Source organism: Muntiacus reevesi, chromosome 5 (assembly GCF_963930625.1).
Source record: "Muntiacus reevesi chromosome 5, mMunRee1.1, whole genome shotgun sequence".
Lineage (NCBI taxonomy): Eukaryota > Metazoa > Chordata > Mammalia > Artiodactyla > Cervidae > Muntiacus > Muntiacus reevesi.
Window position 1 is genome coordinate 105,589,743 of NC_089253.1, and position 17,792 is coordinate 105,607,534.

The 17,792-nt window shown below is 41.9% G+C and overlaps 1 long non-coding RNA gene and 1 other non-coding gene across 2 annotated transcripts in view; one reads left to right on the top strand and one right to left on the bottom strand.

The window, feature by feature from the left end:
- The window catches only part of LOC136169162 (uncharacterized), an 88,039-nt gene that overhangs the window by 30,901 nt on the left and 39,346 nt on the right, over positions 1–17,792 (bottom strand). The window lies entirely within an intron of this gene.
- TRNAE-UUC (transfer RNA glutamic acid (anticodon UUC)) lies at positions 13,071–13,143 on the top strand. The gene has a single exon. It is a non-coding gene; the product is annotated as a tRNA-Glu (tRNA).

Here is a 17,792-nt window from a genome sequence, read left to right on the forward strand (position 1 = left end):
CTTTCAATCTTTCCCAGCATCAGGGTCTTTTCCAATAAGTTGGCTCTTCACATCAGGTGGCCAAACTATTGGAGCTTCAGCATCAATCCTTCCAATGAATATTCAGGGCTTATTCCCTTTAGGATTGATTGGTTTGATCTCCTTGCAGTCTAAGGGAATCTCAAGAGTCTTTTCCAGCATCATAGTTCAAAGGCATCAATTCTTCAGCACTCATTCTTCTTTATGGTCCAACTCTTACATCCATACATGACTACTGGAAAACCCATACCTTTGACTGTGTGGACCTTTGTTGGCAAAGTGATGTCTCTGCTTTTTAATACACTGTCTAGGTATGTCATAGCTTTTCTTCCAAGAGCAAGTGTCTTTTAATTTTGTGACTACAGTCACCATCCACAGTGATTTTGGAGCCCAAGAAAATAAAATCTGTCACCATTTCCACTTTTTCACCATCTATTTGCCTTGAAGGGTTGGGACCAGATGCCATGATCTTAGTTTTTTCAATGTTAAGTTTTAAGCCAGCTTTTTCACTCTCCTCTTTCACCCTCATCAAGAGGATCTTTAGTTCCTCTTCACATTCTGCCACTAGAGTGGTATTATCTGCATGTATGAGGTTGTCGCTATTTCTTCCTGCAGTCTTGATTCCAGCTTGTGATTCAACCAGCCCAGCATTTCACATGATGTACTCTGCATGTAAATTAAATAAGCAGGATGACAATGTACAGCCTGGACGTACTCCTTTCCCAATTTGGAACCTGTCTGTTGTTCCATGTCCAGTTCTAACTGTTGCTTCTTGACCTGCATACAGGTTTCTCAGCAGACAGGTTAGGTGGTCTGATAAGGCTACAGTGCCACTGAGGAAAACAGGAAGAGTGGCATGTGAGGAGAACTGGACATCTTCAGAGCATCGTGACAGCACTGTTCATAAAGGGTCTCGTAGACAGACAGCTTTCTTGGGCAGACACAGCTCTGAGCTCTGCCTGTGCTCGCTTAGTCTTCAGAACAGTCTTACAAAAGGTACTAGCGTGGTCTCTGCTCCTTGCAGGGGGAGACTGAGGCACAGAGTCATGAAGAACGGCATCCCAGTTGCTCTGGCTCCAGGGCTGTGTTCTTTCATGCAATGCAACTGCTCTCCTGGTTGTCCTCCTGCATTGGAACTTCACGTGGTGGCTCAGTGACTCTCGGGTTGGCATCACCTCTCTTGCTGCTGCTGACTGACTCTTGTGTCCTCTCCCTTAAGATTTTTATTCACTCTCCCAACATGTATGCTTTTTTTTTAAAATTGGAGGATATTTGTTTTACAATACTGTGTTGGTTTCTGCCGTACAAGGCGAATCATCCATAAGTATACCAACGTGTACTTTGTATGCAGTGTCGCTGGCAGTAGTGGGAAGAGCATATCTGGCAGGCGTCCAGGCAGCCTTGGTGCCTGGGGTATATGGGAGCTTTGGCATATTGGAGCTGATAGAAATGTAGAGATATAGCCACTGTAAGACAAAGCAGGAGAGAAAATAGTAAGCCAGAGGACAGAAAAGTAAAATCAAATACCCTCTTATGGCCACATGTTCAGAAGGCAGGAGTACTATCCCCTGGAAGCTCCTAGAACCAGCTGGCGAGAAATTTGAAAGGAATGAAAATACTGCAGGCAGAGAATGAAAGAACCAAAAATATACTGTATTTGTTTTAATTTTTTTTTCTCTTTTTCCTCTCCAGGCTGGTAAGGATGGGGAAACATGGACTTTGTATTTGTGTATGCTCAGTCATGTCCTATTCTTTGCTACCCTTTGGATTGTAGCCTGCCTGGCTCTTCTGTCCAGGGGATTTTTCAGGCAAGAATACTGGAGTGGGTTGCCATTTCCTACTCCAGGGGATCTTGCCGATCCAGGGATCAAACCCAAGTCTCCTGCTTTGCAGGTGAATTCTTTACCACTGAGTCATCCAGGAAGCCCATGTATTTGTAGCTCACACAAAATAGAGCCCTAGAGCTGTCCTCCTCCAAATGTTGATGCCCACTATGTTGATTTAATTTGAGCTAATTTCCCTTCCCCTCTCACATCAAGGCCATGGTGTAAAATAGCGCCACCTTCTCCAGAAAGCACTTGCCCTGTGACTGCGCTGATTTACTGAGACCTTACTGTGTGTAAGCGGGCACTAAGGATATAGCAATTGATAGAAGACACGAGTCCTGGTGTGTTGAAACATACACTCCAGGTGGGAAGGGGCCTTGGAGAGCATCTATCTAATCTGCTCCTCATTCAAGACAGGAATTGTCTCCATCCCAGGCCTGCCCACCACTCAGCCAGCCTCTGCTTCACACATCTCCTGGGATGACCCATTGTATCAGCAGTTAGCTCTAAAGCTTAGAAAGCTCTTGTCTAAATGGTGTAAAAATCTGTTTTCCTGCTATGCCTGTTTATTGACCTTGGTTTCATTCTCTAGAGCTAGACAAAATAAATTTCCTTTCATCTGACAGTCTCTCAAATATTGGTCAATGTAAAAACCTTCACACTTGCTCACTCCTCATCTCTCTGCCATCCTTTCACTTTCCCAACAAGCTCAGGTCGGACCTCCTCCCCTTATCTTTCCCTCATCCTTGCCTTACCATCTATCAGCCAGAATATGGCACATTGACACTTCATTTGTGTGTTCGTGCGTGTGTGTGTGTGCACGTGCGTGCATGCTCAGTCATCTCTGACTCTTTGTGGCCCCATGGACTATAGCCTGCCAGGTTCCTCTGTTCATGGATTTCTCCAGGCAAGAATTCTGGAGTTGGTTGCCATTTCCTACTCCAGTGGGTCTTCCTGACCCAGGGATTGAAGCTGTGTCTCCTGCATCTCCTGCATTGGCAAGCAAATTCTTTACTGCTGAGCCACCTTGGAAACTGCACTTCTTTTACTTGGACTTTATTTCTTCTTCATGCTCTTTCTCCCGTTTCCCTCCCAACACAATCTCAGCACCCAACTCTAAGCCTATATTGTTTCAACCTCTGTATGTGCTAGGTTATTGCCCTCCTGGACAAATTGGAATGGGACAGATTGTGGTAAGTGGTGGTGGCGAGTCGACACTTTCTTTGGGGCTTAGTTTTGTCTTTGGCCAGGTCTATTATTTCTTTAAATTTAAAATTTTAAGTTTACTATGCAGAATTATTTAAGAACTGGGTCGACAATCAAAAAATGGGCCCAAGAGCTAAACAGACATTTCTCCAAAGATGACATACAGATGGCTAACAAACACATGAAAAGATGCTCAACATCACTCATTATCAGAGAAATGCAAATCAAAATCACAATGAGGTACCATCTCACACCAGTCAGAATGGCTGCTATCAAAAAATCTACAAACAGTAAATGCTGAAAAGGTTGCAGAGAAAAGGAAACCCTCTCACATTGTTGGTGGGAATGCAAACTAGTACAGCTACTATGGAGAACAGTGTGGAGATTCCTTAAAAAAATGGAAATTTAAAAAAAAATGGAAATAGAACTGCCATACAACCCAGCAATCTCACTGCTGGGCGTACACACTGAGGAAACCAACACTGAAAGAGATACGTGCACCCCAATGTTCATCGCAGCACTGTTTACAATAGCCAGGACATGGAAGGAACCTAGATGCCCATCAGCAGATGAATGGATAAGGAAGCTGTGGTGCATATACACAATGGAATATTATTCAGCTATTAAAAAGAATGCATTTGAATAAGTTCTAATGAGGTGGATGAAACCGGAGCCTATTATACAGAGTGAAGTAAGTCAGAAAGGAAAACACCAATATAGTATGTTAACACATACATATGGAATTTAGAAAGATGGTAACAATGACCCTATATGCAAGACAGCAAAAGAGACACAGACACAAAGAACAGACTTTTGGACTCTGTGGGAGGAGGCGTGGGTGGGATGATTTGAGAGAATAGCATTGAAACATGTATATTACCATATGTGAAATAGATGACCAGTCCAACTTCAATGCATTAAACAGGGCACTCAAAGCTGGTGCACTGGGACAACCCTGAGAGGTGGGAGGGGATTTCAGGATCGGGGACACATGTACAGCCATGGCTGATTCATGTCAATGTATGGCAAAAACCACTACAACATTGTAAAGTAATTAGCCTCCAATTAAAATAAATTAATTACTTTTAAAAAATAAAGGAACAAAAGAGAAAAAAAAGAAACTGGGTTGAGGAGTCCATTTATGATAATGATTTTGATCACTAAAATAATTTTTTTTTTATTCTTAGGTGCATCTTTATTTTTTTAAGGTAATTTTTATTAGCGTATAGTTGCTTTACAATATTGTGTCAGTTTCTACTGTATAGCAAAATGAATCAGCCATGCATAAATCCCCTCCCTTAAAATAAACTTTCATAAAACTTATGTACCAGAAAGCCTTTGTATACATAAAAAGCAAGGCAAGAAAGAGTACATGAGTGAATGAATGGATGTTTTCTTGTGCATAAACCTTAGAATCACTGTTGTCCATTTTTAGTTTATTCCTACTCATACCAAATAAAGTGAAAGTTTTTCCAAATCAAAATAGCGGTTTCAGTCATTACAATTGCTAGTTTATTTATATTAAATAAATATATCATCTCATCATGCTGTGCAGTATAATTAGCAAGTATTATATTGTTGAATCCATGACCCAGTTTCCTGAAGACATCTGTTTTCTAAAAGGAATTTTTGTTAAACTGAGATTCAAAGGCACTACTCCAGTAAAGTTGCCAAATAAAATACAGGACACTCAGCTAAATGTGAATTTCAGATAAACAGCAAATAATTTTTCAGTATCTCAGACATATTACATGAAGCAGGCTCATACTAAAAGTTATCAATTGTTTTTCTGAAATTCAGATTTATTTTAGCATCTTATATATTTTTTCTTTTTCTTCTCTGCATGCATTTTTTTTTTTTTTGTCAAATCTGACAACATCGTACCCAAGATGTAAACCTTGGAAGTTCATTCCAATTCCCACCCCTCCACCACTATTCTCCCTCTCCACCTTCCAGCCCATTTATGTTTCTCTTTCTTTGTTTCTTTTCAGATGAAAGACTCAGATTGCAGTCCTCCCTAGTGGAATGGCCTCATTTCTGCTCCAAATTGTTTTTATTTTTTCCCCTTTGACAATATCCAACAGGTGTGTAACCATACTTGATTTCTGTTGTGGGATTAAAAACTGCGTATAGGATAAACTGCTGGGAAAATAGACTTAAACAACTTAACTGATGACTAAGAGTTTAACAGGTGCAAACTGGTGAAACCAGTCTCACTGTACAAATGATGCAAACTGGAGGGTCAGTCTGGGTGGAGGTTTGTGACAGTAAAATACAACTCCCTGTCAACAGAAATGAATTTACTGGATGTTGTCACCTATGACCTTAAGGCCTTCTATATTCACTATGTTTCTTTTTTTTTTTTCCACCCAAGAACTGGATTCCTTTTCTTTTTTTAATTCTTCTATGACTCCATTTCCCTTTCATCTCATAAGCTCTTGAGAACATCTGCAAAAGTCGTCAGAGAGCACTCCATGATTGATTTTTCTTAGGGTTCTGGGCCATCTCCTACCTCAAAATGTTTTCTTTTTACTAGCCTGAGAAGTGCAAACACAACCCATTCCCACCTCCTCTCAGCCTGCAGTGTGGAGTCATTCATGCTCTTGAGCTGGCCATATGATTGATTTGTTTCATTATTGTTTATGGATCTGTGTAGGCAAATGTGTAGAATCATAAAGACAGTGGGAAAAGATGAACTATTCTTGTTGACAGTAAGCTGCATCAGTATCCATGGCATGAGGCTTGTTAAGCAATGTATCAGACAATGCAAGCTGGTTCAGTGTAAAATTATGTGCTTTACCTCTCTGATGATGATAAACTATGCAGTAAGCTGTTACCTATGCCTATGTTTAACAAAATACTACTCAGAATAGTCTATGAGACTCTAATAAATTTACTTAAACATGGATACTGACATATTAAAAATGGCTTAATAGAGCAAATTCTAAGATGACCATGAACTTCAAAGAACAGACCTGAGATCCCATGAACCTTGGATTCTCAAACTTCTATATACATAAGAATGTTGCAGAGAGTTTTCTAAATACAGGCTATTCTTGTGTCCTATTACCAAATATTCTGTTTCAGTAGGCAAGTAGCATGGATTAGGAACCAGACAAATCTGCCACTTTATCATATGAAATTCTCTCACATCTGTTTCCCCATTTCCTGTAAAATGGGGATGATGTCGCCTATTCATGGAGTTGTTGTGAGGATTGAGTTACTATCTAAAGCACTGAGTAGACCACCCATAAATGTTAGCAATTAAAAAAATAAAAAGCCAGTGCTCCAGGTGACGCTGTCAGTCAGCACTCATTCTAAACACAGTAGCGTGGCCTCAGGCTAGCCATGGACTCAGTGTGGGCTGTGCGTAAATTAGTTAATCTCTCTGTGCATCAGTTTATTGCCAGTAAAATACATGTGAGAATTAACTCACTGATCCAGTCCTTGAGAAAGGAAGTAGCTATATTTCCCCCAACAGCCTGGTGGTGTTTACTCAGCGCTGTGAGAACGTTTGGAACAGTAAGAAATACGTAGTAAACAAGGACCATGCCAAGACTGTAGGCACCAATAAATCACCTTGGCTCCTTACCTTCACTCTCGTGGAAAGCAGTCACAAAAAGTTAGCAGTCTCAGTTGTCATGACAAGTCCAGCACACAGGAAACTACAAGCCTACCACTCAATTCTGTAGATGTGTTTGGATATGTGGGAAAGCTCAGTGACCACAACCTGGGTCCCTTTCTGGCTCCTTCTCCATGATCTCTAAATGCTGGTGGGCCCCAGGGCTCTGGCCTCTTCTCAATCTATACTCTCTTCCTAGGCAATGTTCTCTAGTCTCTTGGCTTTTTATAACTCCAGCCTGACCTCTCATTGGGTTTCAGACTTGTATACATCCAACTGTCTGCCCAACATCTACGCTTCGATGCTTAAAGGTATCTCAAACATAATACGTCTAAAAATGAACTCTTGTTTTTAACTTCAGCATCTCCCCTGCCCACACAAATCTATTCCTTTCCTCCCCAGGCTTTCCCTACACCCTTGATTCTTCTGTCCCTTAAAGCCCCACAATTTCTCACCTCTATATCCTCATCTTCTGCTTCACTCTGCCTCACATTAATCTTTTTTTGCTGTTCTAGAACATTCCTCATCTTTCTAGAACAACAGTCCCCAGCCTTTTTGGCACCAGGGACCAGTTTCGTGGAAGACAATTTTTCTGCAGACCGGGGTTGGGGGAATGGTTTCAGGATGATTCAAACACATTACATTTATTGTGTACTTTATTCTATTATTATTACACTGTGATAGATAATGAAATAATTATACAACTCACCATAATGCAGAACCAGTGGGAGCCCTGAGCTTGTTTTCCTGCAACTAGATGGCCCCATCTGGGGATGATGGGAGATAGTGCCAGCCTCTCCCCAGTGATAACTGCCTCAGCTCCATATCAGATCACCAGGCATTAGAGTCTCAGAAGGAGCGCTCAACCTAGATCCCCCGCATGCGCAGTTCACAGTAGGGTTCACACTTCTATGAGAATCTAATGCTGCTACTAATCTGACCAGAGGCAGAGCTCAGGTGGTAATGCAAGCAATGGGGTGCACCTGTAAATACACATGAAGCTTCTCTCATCTGCCCGCTGCTCACCTCCTGCTGTGCAGTCCAGTTCCTAACAGGCCATGACCCAGTACCGGCCCATGGCCCAGGGGCTGGGGACTCCTTTTCTAAAACATTTCTGTCTCCAGGACTTCAATTCCTATTCCCTCTACCAAGAGCACTCTTCTCTCCGGTTGGCTCTTGACGGACTCTTTCTCATAATTCAAGTCTCTGCTTAAATATCACCTCTTCAAAGAGGCCTTCCCTGACCACTGAATGAAAAACAGCCTCCACTCCTGCAATCACCTTCTAGCCCTTGCTGTCATTTGGTCGCTAAGTCATGTCTGACACTTTCATGACCCCATGGACTGTAGCCCGCCAGGCTCCTCTGTCCATGGAATTCTCCCACCAAAAATACTGGAGTGGGTTGCCATTATCCTGCCTTTTTATTTTTTTCTCATACTACTTGTATCAATACAAAGTTATACTACTCACTTGTCTTGCTTGCTTAATGTATGTCCTCCACACTAGAATAAGTGTAGAAGAAATGCTAAGTGGGTAAAGACCTTGTCTTACTGTATCCTGAGCTCTAGGATGGTGGTAACTCATAGTGGTTCTTAGAAAATCTTTATTGTAAGAATGAATGATGAGTGGATATTGGTTATTAATAATAAAGGAGTTTGGGGAACCAGGAGAATAGTAAATATTGGAACATTTAAAAAAGTAGATTCTGTTTGGGCTTTGAAGGGCTAGAGGGATTTGGATAGCTGAAAAAAAAAGAAGAAAGGGCTTAGCAGGTGGGAAAGAGCACAAGCAAAACCCAGATATGACCACAGCATTTGTGGGGCCATGAAAAGAAACCAGTCTGATAGAGACAGAGAGCAAATATAGAAAGAGACTGACGTTAAATAAGTAGGAGGGGTCAGACCAGAGCTGAATGTGTCATAGAGAGGAGTCACTTGATGGGGACATGACCTCTTCCAAGGGGGTGGCAAGGTGTCAGTAACAGGTGTGGCATCATGTAAAACTGAAACTGGGAGGAAAGGGGAGTTCTGCCACCAGCACAACATTCAGCCAAAGCCTTAGGAAAATACAAAGGGCTCAACAACCATATTTCTCCCATCAGTCAGTCAGTTCAGTCGCTCAGTCATGTCTGACTCTTTGCGACCCCATGAATCGCAACACGCCAGGCCTCCCTGTCCATCACCAACTCCTGGAGTTAACTCAAACCCATGCCCATCAAGTCAGTGATGCCATCCAGCCATCTCATCCCCTGTTGTCCCCTTCTCCTCCTGCCCCCAGTCCCTCCCAGCATCAAGGTCTTTTCCAATGAGTCAACTCTTTGCATGAGGTGGCCAAGGTACTGGAGTTTCGCTTCAACATCAGTCCTTCCAGTGAACACCCAGTACTGATCTCCCATAGCTTGAGTAAAAATCCCAGAAAGAATTTTTTTTTTTTTTTTTTGCTCTTTGCTCTTGAGACATTCAGAAACTTTGAGGTCATGGCAGAATCTGAGAATGGGCCAAGCCAAGAGTACCTCACATTACTCAGTGGTCAGGGAGTCATCAACTGATGCTCTAGAAACCAGGAAGTATCAGATCTTGTGTGAAGGCACGGGAATGAAGGCCATTCTGAATACACATTGGCAATATCGTTGGGAAAATGTCAGGTTTTTAATGGCCAAAAAATGACCACAACAGAAATTCAACCAAATCTTTCCATAATGTTGCTGTAGCTAAAACCACTATTTGTTATGATTCAAAGTAATACTGGCTAGCTTTGCTCTAAAGATGCATACTCTGGCCTTTTGAGAAATCATATTTACTCCAGATGTTGTGTAACAGAGGTGGAGAACTGATTCACTGTGAGAAAAAGCTGGAAATGACCTAGATGAGTACAGGAAAACCCAAGAGACTCAGGCAGTTTTCTATTAAGATCAAGCAACTAATTAGATTGTAAAACGTGTTATAGTTCCCTGACTTCCACCTCCCCTCAAAGACATGAAAGGCACATTATGTAGCACCAAAGACCACTTTAAAGGATGCTTTAGGATTTGCTTTATTCACAAGCCTGCAACTGGACCATTTATCACACGTTAAGAAAAAACATCCCTCCCTGTGCCTCTGCCATGTAGATACCACAGCATCACAAGGGTGGTGCAAACACGGTGCCACTCACTTCCTGGTTCAGCCTCAGTGTCCCTTTGTCTTCTGACGCACTAGAAGAGTGAGTCACATCTAGTGGGCGTTATATCTCTGGGTGCTCATCTCTCTACTGGTGCTTCACCTATTTTAGCTCAGTGAATCCTCACATGTAAAGGCAGTAGGTAACATCACACCCGTGTTACATATTAAAAAGGTACACCTCAGAGAATATTTTGCGTCCATGGTCTATTTATTTTGGATAAGGAATATATTGACTCTTGGAGCTCCCATTTCTGGACTCTAAACCTTTGCGTTAAGAATAACTCTGCATGGAACTTCCCTGGTGGTCCAGCTGCTCCCAACGCAGGGAGTGTGGGTTTGATTCCTGGTGGGGGAACTAGAGCCTACATGCTGCGACTGAAATCCAGTACAGCCAAATAAATAAGTAAATAAAAATAAATATCTTTTAAGAAACATATTTATCTTAAAAAAAAAAAAAAAAAAAAAGAACTCTGCCTCATCTCAGAGAGGTGGAACTCTTTGAAACAAAATTGCTGAATAACTTAGAAATGGCTAGATTTCACTTACATTAAGCAAAATCCAAGAAAATAAAAGTTTGAAACAGCAAAAGAATAGGGTCAAAGAAAAAAAATGTCCCTTCTTCCTATAGACAAAGGCCACATCATCTTTGTCACTATATCCCCAGGGCTTAAAGAGAAAATCAAGATGGATCTGTGGGGAACAAATAAATTCATTTGATAGCTTTGGGTATTTACAATACACAGTCCAGACTGGATGTTTCTTCAAAATTCACTCTGCTTCCAAGCAGTTTCCCATCCAAAGTAAGCACCAAAAGGACCTGGCCTACCTCCCTAAGGCATAAAAAAAAGCATTGCAGATGGACAGTTAGAACAACAAAGAGTGTCTAAGATAAAATAAACTTGATCCACATTGCCCACTTGCCTGTCTTTCTTTCCTTCCTCCCTCCCGCCCTTCCTTTCTCTCTTTCTTTCTTTATATTTCTTTTTTTTTTTTTTTTTTTTTTTTTAAAAGAGACATGTTGGGAGGAGAATTCCTGGATGTTTCCCACAAGCAGATGGTAATATTCTCCTATTCTCATTTTATGGAGTCTAGACAGAGAAGGGGGCGGTGGAAAAGGGAATGATAGAATCGAAATTAGATAAAGCACATCTGGCCAATCAGTAATCTTCTGGTTCTAACGACTCATGAAAGCTATAATATTTGCAGGAATTATTTACCATTATCACTATACTATCCTTACAATCAAGGAGTAGGCCAGTAGGAAATTTCATCTGCACTTGTTCTTTCAACAAATGTTTGGTCAGTTCTGAGCATGTCAGGCTTTGGGTTAGTTGCATGTTTTATAGAGGGGACCATCTTACAGAGATGGACAAAACAAAGTGCTTGGTGTCAGCTAGTTCATAACCAAGACAACCCTGACAGCAGTGACCATGCAGGTTGGTCAATGTGGGGACAGCGGCATGCCCAGGATACTAGGGAAGTCTTGGAATGTGGTCAGAACAGGTCCCACGACCAGGTGGCACCAGAGCTGTGTCCAGGAAGAGCAGTAAAATTTAGACACAAGTGAAGAAGCAAAGGAAGTGATGTGAAGCAGAAGTAAAATTCATTGAAATATGACAGCTCCTGAGCTGTTTGGGAACCAGATTTAGTTGGTATCTCTAGAATCTGAGAGGGGGCTGAGGTCAGCAACTGAGGCTGAAGAGGCAGCAGGGGCAAATCAAGAAAGACTCTAGCTCTCATGAATGACTTCCCTGGTGGCTCAGACGGTAAAGCGTCTGCCTACAATGCGGGAGACCCAGGTTCAATCCCTGGGTCGGGAAGATCTGCTGGAGAAGGAAATGGCAACCCACTCCAGTATTCTTGCCTGGAAAATCCCATGGACGGTGGAACCTGGTAGGCTACAGTACATGGGGTCGCAAAGAGTCGGACATAACTAAGCAATTGGACATTAAACTGAAAGCAGTGAGGAACCATGGAAGGATTTCCAACCAGAAACAAAAATACTATATTAGAACTTTTGGAAATTCACTTGATTAGCGATGTAATACACAGACTTGGGAATCATGAAAGAAGACTGGAGACAAGAAGACTTGTTAACAAAGGATGGCAAGAAACCGGATGAGAAATTACACAAGGCCTAAGCCAAGGACTGCCAGTGAGGATGGAGAGGAGTAGGCCAACTGGTCAGTGGGTGTGAAGAACGAGTGGAGAAGGAGATGGCATAGAGAACCCCAGGGCTTCTGATTTGACTTGCCAGGTAGATGTTGATATCATACAACACACAATGCAGGGAAAAGGCACAGTCTGAGGAGGAAGATGACATGGGCAATGCTGAATAGGTTGAGCCTGACATGTTCAGCTGGCAGTTGGATAGCCATTTCTGGAGCTCAGAAACCAGTTTTATACTGGAGATACGAATCAGCACATGGGTGATCACTGAAGCTCTAGGTTTAAGTTCTACTAGATCAATGGTTTACATACAGTTTTTCTATAGCCCACGGTAGAAATACATTTAATGTCACAATCCTGTGGGCACATACACACACAGATAAATATTCACTAAACAGTACTGACTATTGCAAAGTGATGGACTCTAATAATTTTCCCTCTTATTCCATTTTTTTTTAATGCAGGTTAAATGCATACTAAGTGGGTGCAAATTTTAGTTTATTTATTTATTTATTTCATTTATTTTTGTTAGTTGGAGGCTAATTACTTTACAGTATTGTAGTGGTTTTTGCCATACATTGACATGAATCAGCCATGGATTTACATGTTCCCCATTCTGAATCCCCCTCCCCCCTCCCTCCCCATCCCATCCCTCTGGGTCATCCCAGTGCACCAGCCCTGAGCACTTGTCTCATGCAAGTGCTTGTCTCATGCCAGTCCAACCTGGACTGGCAATCTGTTTCACACCTGATAATATACATTTTTCAATGCTATTCTCTCAGAACATCCCACCGCAAACTTTAGTTTAAGACACATAGTCCTAGACTGTAAACTTCTCGTGGCAGGGACCACATCTTACACAATTTGGATTCCCCAAAGTATCTGTTATTAGTATAATGCCTTTCACAGAATTTTTGTGGGAGGAAGGGAGGGAAGAAGGGTTTTCTGATAATTTTCTCCAAAACTACAATGACATCTTGTCTCCTCAATTCTCTTGAGCTTTTATATAGAGTTTCCATTTTTTCCCACACATTTCCAAGATGAATGAAGAATGAATCACTAGAGAGTTCCCTGGAGGTCCAGTGGTTAGGACTCAGCACTTTCCCTGCTGTGGCCCTGGGTTCAATCCCTGGTCAGGGAACTAAGATCCTGCAAGCCACGCAGTAAAAAGAAAAAAAAATCATCATTGCCTAGGGTGAGATCTGCTTTTCCTCCCCACTGCATCCCCAATACCAACTCCCCCAACCACACCAAGCATTACAGGCATGGGGTGTTAAGCTGGACTGAACTGGCTGAGCAATGTGCTCACACGTCCTGGCTGCAGCTCTTTCTATGCAAAGATTGCCATGCTCTATTCGACATGACCCATCACAGCTGCCTGGAACCAAAGGGAGACAGCAGTGGCAGCCAGCGCACACACAGAGAAGAGGAAGTGGAAACCAGGAGGAAACAGAAGCTGTGAGCAAGCTGAAGGCAAGAGGAAGAGAGGACAGCACAGGTTGCAGAAATTAGTTGGTAGGGACAGGAGCGGTTGAAGAAGCAGCAGAGAGTAGTTAAGAAACCATAACAAAGCCCTAGAAAAGGGCGCTGTGGCCAACTTCTGCTCACAGGGACAAGATACCCAATTAAGCTGTGATGCATCCTGAGTAACCTTCCACTCCTCTGAGAACATTTCAGGCTTTGTGATGGCTGGCTTTTCATAGATTTACCTTACTCCATGAGACCTAGCCGTCGTAAATAAAGTCCCCACTCCCTTACTTTTGATGAGTTTTTAAAATTCTTGAGTTGTAGACAAGTTGCAAGACTAATAGAACTCATTCTCTTTACCTAAATTCATCAACTTTTAACATTTCGCCACATTTCCTTTGTGTCTCGGTTTTCTTCTCTGAAGCGTTTGAGAACAGGATGCATATATCATACTCCTTTGCCTCAATATTTCACTGTGTATTGCCTTAGAGCAAAGATAATTTTCTTCTACAACCACAGTACAGGCACATTCAGGAAATTTTACACTGATGTATACTTTAAAAGTCTGTGTTTCTACACCAGTGTTCATTGCAGCACTTTTCAAAATAGCCAAAAGGTAGAAATAACTGAAATATCCATCAGGAGATGAATGGACAAGCAAAATGTGGTATATGCATACCATGGGGTGTTATTCAGTCTTAGAAAGGAATGACATTCTAATGTATGCTACAACATGAATGAACCTTGAAAACAGGATGCTAAGTGAAATAAGCCAGACACAAAGGACAAATGTTGTATGATTCCACTTGTATGAGGTACCTAGAAAAGGCACAGTCACAGAGACAGGAAGTAGAATGGTGGTTATCAGAGGCTGGGAGAAGGGGGAAATGGGCAGCTACTGTTTGGTGGATATGGAGTTGCTATTTGGAAAGATGAAAACATTCTGGAGATGGATAGTGAGGATGATTGTATAGCATTGTGAACACAATTAATGCCACTGAACTATACACCTAAAAATAGCTTAAGTGGTAATTTTATATTTTATCTCAATTTTTTAAAAAATTTCAAATTCTGTGACTTGTCCCAATAATGTATTTTATAGCATTTTCCCCTCCAGTTCAGGTTCACCCATTGCACATGTAGCATTTAACTATTATGTCTCCTTATGAAGGTGATGGAAGAAGGCAATGGCAACCCATCCGGTACTCTTGCCTGGAAAATCCCATGGACGGGGGAGACTGGTGGACTGCAGTCCATGGGGTCACTAAGAGTCGGACACGACTGAGTGACTTCACTTTCACTTTTCACTTTCATGCATTGGAGAAGGAAATGGCAACCCACTCCAGTGTTCTTGCCTGGAGAATCCCAGGGACGGGGGAGCCTAGTGGGCTGCCCTCTATGGGGTCGCACAGAGTCGGACATGACTGAAGCAACTTACCAGCAGCATGAAGGTGATGAATTCATTCCTGTTTGCCTGGACTTTTCCCATCTTAACCTTGCAAATGTTGAGTCCTGGGAAACCACTCAGTCCCAGACAAACAGGGATGGTTGGTCACCCTACTCTTTAGTCTCCTTTGATCTGTAACTATTCCTCAGCCTTTGTCTTTTATTGCCATTTTTAAAGAAATTGGTTCAGTTATTTCATAGAATATTTGCCCATTTGATTTACCTAATGTTTTCACAGGTTATGCATTTCTGGTTGGGGTACCATTTTAGTAATGTTGCATCCTTTCAGAGTACCTCAGAGTCACAAGTGTCCCTTTGTCCTGCATTGGCATCTTAATTTTGATCATGGACAAGGTGTGGTCCAGTTTCACAATCATGGACTTACTACTTTCTTCCCTGTACATTCTTTTTTTTTTTCTTCAGTTTTATTGAGCTATAATTGACATATGGGCTTCCCAGGTGGCTCAGCAGTAAGGCATCCACCTGTGGATGCGGGAGACGTGGGTTTGATTCCTAAGTTGGGAAGAGCCTCTGGAGTAGGAAAAGGCAACCAACTCCATTATTCTTGCTTGGAAAATTCTATGGACAGAAGAGTCTGGTGGGCTACATTCCAAGGGGTCGCAAGGAGTTGGACACAACTGAGTGACTAAGCTATACACACAATTGACATACAGCACTGTATAAATTTAAGGTGCACAGAATAATGATTTGACTGTGGTGACCACAGATGATGACCACAGAAAGAACATGCATCATCTCACATAGATACAAAATTAAAGAAATAGGAGAATATATTTTTTTCCTTGTGGTAAGAAAGATTAGGATTTACTCTCTTAACAACTTTCATGTATAACATATAGCAGTGGTTGTTATATTTATCACGTCGTACATTACTTCCCTAGTGCTGATTTATCTTACATTTGGAACTTTATACTTTTTGAATGTCTTCATCCAATTCTACTCCCAAGCCCCCATGTCTGGTAAACACAAATCTAATCTCTTTTTCCATGAGTCTGGTTGGTTGTTTTTGAAGAATAATTGACCTACAACACTATGTTAGTTCCTGGGACACAGCATAGTATATTTCTATACATTTTCCTACTCTAGATATTTCTGTGTATTTCAAAATGATCACCATGATAAGGCTAATTACCACTCTCCCAATATATTTTTAAAATAAACATTTATTATGGTATGTAAATATTCCTCACAGCGAAAGAGCCTGTTAATCGTTTAGTTGTTCTGACTCTTTGCCACCCCATGGACTGCAGCCCGCCTGGCTCCTCTGTTCATTTCCTCCTCCAGGGGATCTTCTTGATCCAGGGATCAAACCTGGGTCTCTTGCATTGCAGGCAGTTTCTTTACCATCTGAGCCACCAAGTAAGCCCTGAAAAACCTGAGAAGAAGCTAAACATTTGATAGAAAGCATCTGACAGCATCCTTGCACTTGACAGAAGCAAGCATTTCAGGATCTCCTTTCCACTGTCATCACAGGCCACAATAAACCACTTTACTCCCACTCCTTCCCTCTTTGGCCACTATAAGTTTTTTTATTTGTCTTTATATAATTTTATTTAGTTACTTTTGGGTGTGCTGGATCTTCACTGCTGCTCGAAGGCTTTCTCTAGTCGCAGTGAGTTGCGGCCACACTCTAGATGCGGTGTGCAGGCTTCTCACTGCAGGGGCTTCTCTTGTTGCAGAGCATGGCCTCTAGCTTTGTGAACTTCAGTAGTTGTGGCAAGAAGGCCCTGGAGCACGTGGGCTCAGTAGTTGGGGCACATGGGCTTAGCTGCCTCTTGGCATGTGGATCGAACCCATGTCCCCTGCACTGGCAGGTGGATTCCTAACCACTGGACCACCAGGGAAGTCCCACTGAGGAGAAAGACTTTCCAAAATGCAAATACTTTCTGAGGAGAAAGACTTTTCAAAATGCAAATACTTCTTTCTATACAATCCCCTCTTTTTAAAAAATTCTTGGCTTGACTGGTGAAGAGTGCAAGTCCTCCTGTTTGAATTTGGTGCCTTGATTCTCATTCTTAAAGGGAAGAGTGTTTTCTTGTGAAAAGCACAATATTTATGTGTAGCAGAGACCTCTACCCTTTTTTATTGACAGCCCCAACTGCCTTCAGAGTTGTTGTATAATTATTTAGAAAGTGATCGGTTCAGATGAACCCATCTTCTTTATGAATTACCCAATCGGGTAAACAGTGAACTCTTCAGAAGCACTAGCAATCACCGGAGGCAGGGCTTTGTGGGGAAAGAGGTGGATGAGCAAAGGTTTCAGAGCTATTTGAAGGACACAGAAGCCTTCAGAACCTGGGAGCACTGTGACCTGGAATTCAACCATAGCCCTTATCACAGGCCAACATGCCACAGAATCTATTTATCTATTATGTTTTCTGCTTGCTCTCTACCTCTGTGTGCTAAAATGAAGAAACCCTCTGAAGCCAGGGAATCTTAATTTTTGTTCATAGATTGTGGTGCCTGGCTAAAGTAGTAAATTTTATGCTGCGTATATTTTGTCACTTAAAAAAAGTTTTAAAAAGTCATCTGACATGAGTAGTCCTGGATTGTTCATATACAGTTGACCTTGAACAACACGGGTTTGAACTGTGCAGATTTTTGTTTCAATAGTAAATACTACAGTGCTACATGATCTGCCATTGGTTGAATCCATGGTTTCTAAAATGTATATGAAGGGCCTTATAGGTGGATTTGCAACTACAAGGAGGGTCAGCCCCCCAACCCCCTTCCCCCTCCTCACATTGTTCAAGGCTCAACTGCATTTGAAATTACCACAGTATAACTGTTCTGCTAAGGAATCAATCCAGACTAGTTCTTCATTCCAAGAAATGATGGAGGATCAGTCAGTTTCAA